At 41.0% G+C, this 6122-nt stretch overlaps 1 long non-coding RNA gene across 1 annotated transcript; it reads right to left on the reverse strand.

Annotated features, from left to right (window-relative positions):
* Positions 1–1622: 1622 nt before the first annotated feature.
* Positions 1623–5691, reverse strand: LOC144467383 (uncharacterized). The gene is made up of 2 exons (XR_013493616.1): positions 5540–5691; positions 1623–4232 (listed from the first exon to the last, which is right to left on the reverse strand). It is a non-coding gene; the product is annotated as an uncharacterized LOC144467383 (long non-coding RNA).
* Between the last annotated feature and the right edge of the window lie 431 nt (positions 5692–6122).

The raw sequence follows: 6122 nt of genomic DNA on the forward strand, positions 1-6122 counted from the left end.
ACATCTTCTTTTTGCTCATGAAATATGCAAATATTTTTTCCATGTTTGCAGGAGGCAGACATTTACAGCACAGACTGATGGCTGAAAGATGAGGGATCCTTTATTACTTAAGGGGTCAGAGCCTAATTTTTCTTTGAGGCAATATCAAGAACAGACACATCAGTATATTGGGTTTGCAATTGAATGTAATGACCACATTGGTTTTCAATGCTTAGGGACTGTTTGTTATTTATGACAGGGGAGAGGGTGGTGCAAAACTGGGGTGGCATGTCAAATAATTTTTTAAAGCACTAGGGACAGACTTGTTTTTTTAAATTTTGTTTTAGGGAGGAGACATACAACTTAAAGTGGTTGTATTTTGTATTTATTTTGAAATACCCTCTGAACCCCAAAACCTGCTGGCAGGTTTGAAAGGCATGTTTTCTTTAGTGGCCAAAATTACAGCATTTATCATGGCCAAAAACTGTAAAAACAGAGGCATAAAATAGTGTTATTTGATCAATTGTCTACATGTCTCATTTAAAATTCAAATAAGAATAAACATTTTGCACTAACCAGATAATGTAAAAAACATTAAATTATTCACTCCTGCATGCATGACGTATATAGTAATTGCCAAACATGGTAATTTATAGTGTATGGAGGGTCATATGCAAAGAACAGGCCCTAACATTAAATTTAATTTTACGTCAGGCAACTGTGCACCACTGTAAAATAATAAAAACTTTGAACCCAATTATTCCCACAAACAAATACTGGGAATTTCTATCAAGTTGATACAAGGTGGTTCTGTTTACTGTATTTGTAATACTGCATCACCTTGAAAAATATTTGCACATTTGCACAAACTGAGATTTATTAATTTTAAGTATGCTTTAATAACATTATTGTCATCACTTTACTTTAGTACTTAATATGAATTTTGATTTTGTTGCTTCTCTCATCATTTGACATAAAGGTTGCACTGAGAGTGTTTAGGTGTTATAAATTTTATTTTAGCATTACTAATGACAATGATTAATAATCAAAAACATATGAATATTATGAAGTTTGTTTTGCATCATCTAAGTTGTACGCACACTGCCCAGAGCTTGTTTGTCTGTAGATAATTGCAATGATGAATCAAAGTATGTTTCTGTGTTCACAGTTTAGAGATAGAGAGAGAGAGAGAGAGAGAGGGAGAGAGAGAGAGAGAGAGAGAGAGAGACTTTTGCACATTACAACTGACATTATTTGGGGGGCTAGTTCCTAGTGGCTGAAGCTCTAGCAGGATTTTTGATGCTTTATCCCCCTCATGAGGGCAGAAATGGCATTACACAAAACCCATGCACCCTAATTTTTCTGGAATTCTCTCCATCTGTTTAGTATAAATACACAATTTTATCTCAGTAAAAAATCAGAGATAATTTATGAAAGACTTGTGTTTTTCTTTTGTATTATGAGGCAAAGTAGGCCTAATTGATCAGGAAGGTATAATTATCACTTTATTAGTTAAACCACTTAGTAATAACTAGATTTTATTTTAAGTCTTATGAATTAATCTAACAATTTAGGTAGAAATAAAACAGTACAACCCATTACATTTACTAATTGGCATTTGTAACAGACAAAAGCACAAAAACTGGTTTTGAGAGTTTATTTATTTATTTTTGCATTTATATGACAACAGTTTCAATATTTAAACACACACACATTATATAACACAAGATGAGTGATACATAAAAGCAACATTTTGGATGGAGCCCCTGAAATTGTGCAATACTGTGAATTAAATGGTTGAGGATTTAATTTTAATTTCCCTTTTTTCCTACTGAAGTGTGTCAGCATTTGGCCAATGACACATTTTTGATTTTTTTTTTTTTTTTATCTTTGGCTCTGTTCTCCTGCACACTGGATTTAAAGATCAATCATGACATACTATGCATCCATGTCAAACTACATGTTTTTTCCTTTCCCCTTAAACTTTATAATTAAAATAACTGAAAATTTTCCATTAACTTAAACTGAGTTAATTATAATATGAGTATTGCAGTTGCAAATCATTTGCAGTCAGTTTCTGTCTGAAGTCTGCAACCCACAGACATCAGCAGACACAGTCATTTTCAAATTTTTTTTTTGTATTGGATCTGGTACTCAGCAAGTAAAACACATGCTCAGTTTGAGTGTAATCACATTCTAATGTTCGACCCTAGAAAATATCTGGTTGCATTGTATGTTTGGGATCATTATCCTGCTAAATTGTAATAAAATTAAGGGTCTACATATAAGAAGAAACATGATTCCCACACTGCTAATAATCACCCAACATGGAAATAAACATTAAGAAATGAAACCTTAAAGTCAGCCCTTTAAGCTCATACTCAGTGTTTCATTTCAAATCCAATGAGCTGAAATACAGAGCAACAAAAAAAATATGTCACTGTCCAAATATTTGAACCTGCACTGTATGTGCATGTCTGACTGCATGTGTGTGTGAGTGCTGTGTGAGGGATTAGCCTCAGTGTGTGTCCACCAGTGATTAGCCTGGTCAGTGGGCCTGTTGTGCATTCACTCAGGCCATTAGCATATTAATGCAGCCTCACTCTTGATCTCCCTCCCACCCTCCTTCTCCCACTCTCTCCCTCCCTCGCTCTTTCTCTTTCTCTATACATATTTCCCAGAATGAGTTGTCGCTTCCTGCAGCTTCAATCTATAAATATCGCCAATTTACGCCACTCGTGCTGTGAAGCAGCGGAGTATTTCGCCACACAAATTTCAAGGTGCCTGGTCTTCTTTTTCCCTCCAAAAATGTCCTCTTGTGCTCTTCTCTGTCCTCCTCTCTCGCTCTCTGTCGGATCTTTGCCTTCTTTTTCATCCTGCTCACCGTCTCTCTCTCTCCCTCTGTCTCTCTCACCGCCTCATTCAAACCCTTTACTTTCTCTCATTTTCCCTTTTCTCTCTCCAAGTCTGGCCCCCTGAACTTTGTCAAACACAGGAAAAAACACACAGAGGCAAATTCACAGGGGCAAACACAGAGAGGGTGAGTACACACACACAGACGCACACATACACACACACACACACACACACACACACACACACACCTCCCTCCCCCCATTCACTCTCCCTTTCTGTCACTCTCACCCCTTCCACTGCAAATTTAGCAAGGCCCTCTCTAGACACCGGCGCTGAAGTGCGAACCGGACACATTCAACTGTACTTAACATGGTGAGAGCAGCCCTTTCTGCTCCGCCAACACACTCTAACCCCCTTTTCAAAATGGAACGCCCCTGATCTGCAGAGCCGGGCCTGTATTTGTGTCAGGCTTTGCACCTCAGCAGGAAAATTAGAATTAAAAGTAGAAAATAAATGGCATTGACAGCTGGGCTATTCGTTCCTTTCTCTTCCTGAGAGCATCAAATCAACGATAAGCCTGTTAAAACCTGCTGAACCTAAGCTTTTTCACATCAGAGTGAAAGATTTCAATATCTTTTACATTTTGGAAAAAAAAAGATTTGAATTTAAGTTGTGTGAATTGCCAAATAAATGAATGGACTTCCTCTTTACTGCTCATCACCTGCTGTCGCTGTCCAGTGCCATTACCTTACAAACCAATAATGACATTAATTTTGCATCAGCCTGTAACTGCTCCGTACAAGAAACCTATGCTTTCATTACACACCTGAAGAGCAGAGATGACCTGTTGTTCTGTCACGAGTAAAAACTTTCAACAGAAAGATTTTACAACTTGTAACAATTCTGGTCTTGCTTGGAAGAAAAAGTTGAGCTGACCTCCAAAAATGTCAAGAGAGGCTCTTACAGGCTTTACATTTACATAAACACACACTCTCCCTTATTCAATATCTCCCTCGCTCTCTCCCTCTCTCTGTTTGTCTTTCACTGTCTCCCGCTCATCCACCCACAAAGCCACTGAGTTTTATCCCGTCCATGGTGGTCTGTCCCTCGCTGATTTTCAGAGGTCAGGGGCGTGATGTCCATCCACAACTCCTGGTTTCACAAAGGCAGACGCAAGAATTGCGTTTGGACAATCAGCTCCGGACCTCCATCCTTCTCTTGGTTATTGGTATGTTCACACACTCACAAATACTTGGATGGTCAGGTTGATGGCCTCTCATGCTGGCTGGTGATGCCAGAAAGGGAATGTTGCAATTCCATCCAAATATCACTTCCTCCATCTGCTGAAGTTCAGTATCATATTGGTGTCTGACCTCCAGCTTGCCTCATGTCAGTGCCTGTGGATGTACAAGAAAGAAAAGGATGGTTAGAGCAGAGCAGAGGAATGAGCGGGAAGGCAAGCACAGAGAAAGAAAGACAGAGAAAAGAGAGAAGGAGAAAGCTCTAACTCATGCTTGTCCTCTGTGTGGGTGACACCATGATGAACGAAGGGGTCACCACCCGGGGGCAGGCCCGTCCAAAAGGAGCCGGCGATGTGACCCCGTACAAAAGAAAAAGTGGGTCCCCCAACGGTCACACGGATCAAAGAAGACAAAAGCCTGAGATGATAACTCAGCGCAGCAGTAGAGCGCATTATCATCAGACACATGAGCTGCAGCAGTAGTAAATTTAACTGAGTTGGAGGCAGGAGGGTGGGAGGGGGAGAAAAAAACCTGAAAACGAAAAAGTAAAGCTCTGACTCGCCCTAATCTGATTTGCCGTACGCAACATTTTCTCTTTATCTGATTCGCTCCGTGAGGTGTTTTCTCTTTCTGTGGGAGCCCGTCTTTATCCAAATGATGTGGTCTTTGGTGAGGCCTGGCCTATTCATGGGAACCCCATGTGCTGTGTGCCCACCATTGAGGTGCAGAGCAGCATGGCCACAAAGGATGGCAGCGTTTCACAGAGTCCTCTCCTTACAGTTTAAGTCTCTGTTCAGAACAAAGTTTACACTGAAATCACAGGGCAAGGCAAATCCACAACATAGTTACAAAAGTGAAAAGAACTAGCCTGATCTGAATGCTGGAATACAAACTTGTTTATAATAGTAAGTAAACTAGAAAACATTTGACTTTGCTCTTCTTTATGTACTCTAAGCAACATGGAAGTAAATCGTTTGTCATGAATGCCAATAAGACATGGCGGTTGAAACTTTTTTCCAGTGGTAGAAAACCCTTGCAGTAAAGTTTGCTAGCTGTTCAACACCTGTATGGAAAACATGTATATTCTATGCTATCTATTACAAACAAAAATAGTATGCTCCATTTTCCTGTTTCCAAAAACTGTGATCACACTGATCTTAAAAGAGGCCTAGAGGCCTAAACTCATCTGGTTTACACTTCTCTTTGGTACTGCTACCACGCAGGCTACTGGACCCCATTTCAAAAAGACTTGTACTGCTGAAAAGTAAAAAAAAAGAGTGTAATACCAAAATTTACATCAGTTTGTATCAATGCAAAGCAAAAGAAAGAAAGAAAAAGACAAGAAGACAAAAGCGCAGTAGTGCCCACTGTTTGGACCCTTTTGGGGCCTAAAATCTGGATCAAGAATTTCTGCAAAAAGCACGTGATAAAGTCCCTCTCAGCCACAGAGGATTCATCCTTACATGTGCGGCAGACATCCTCGTCTCTCCTTCTTCCTCCCTCAGTTCTGGGTTGAGTTTTTAGTTGTATCGCTGTCGACGTCTGACCGCACTTGTCCTACTTCTCCATCTTTCACTCTCCCCGCCTCAGCCTCCTCTGATCCTGCGTCCTTCTCCCTCTCCTTCTTCAACCCTTTCTGTCCGGCCCTCCCTCTGCCTTTACATTTCCTTCACCCTCTCTCTCTCTCAGTTTCCCCGCCCTCTCTCTCTCTCTGTCTCTCTCTCTCTCTCTCTCGCTTTCTCTCACTCCTTGTCTCTCGCTCTCTTCCTCTCCTCATTTCATGCAGCGCTGGGGTTACCTAAGAGACTGGGCCTCAATGGAGAAAATCTCCTTTGGTACAATGAACTGGGCGAGAGGCAGAGGGGAGGAGGGGGGGGGGGGGGTGCAGGGTAGGATGAGGGGGTGTTGGACACAGGAGGGGAGGGAGGGGTGAGGGAGGGAGGGAATGAAACTAGAGGGATAGATAGTGGGATGCAGATGCATGCAGGGTTGGAAGGGGGATACAAAATCCCAAAAAATGAATAAGTGGCTTCGCTTGTGTGATTT

The sequence above is a fragment of the Epinephelus lanceolatus genome, chromosome 16, assembly GCF_041903045.1.
Source record: "Epinephelus lanceolatus isolate andai-2023 chromosome 16, ASM4190304v1, whole genome shotgun sequence".
NCBI lineage: Eukaryota > Metazoa > Chordata > Actinopteri > Perciformes > Serranidae > Epinephelus > Epinephelus lanceolatus.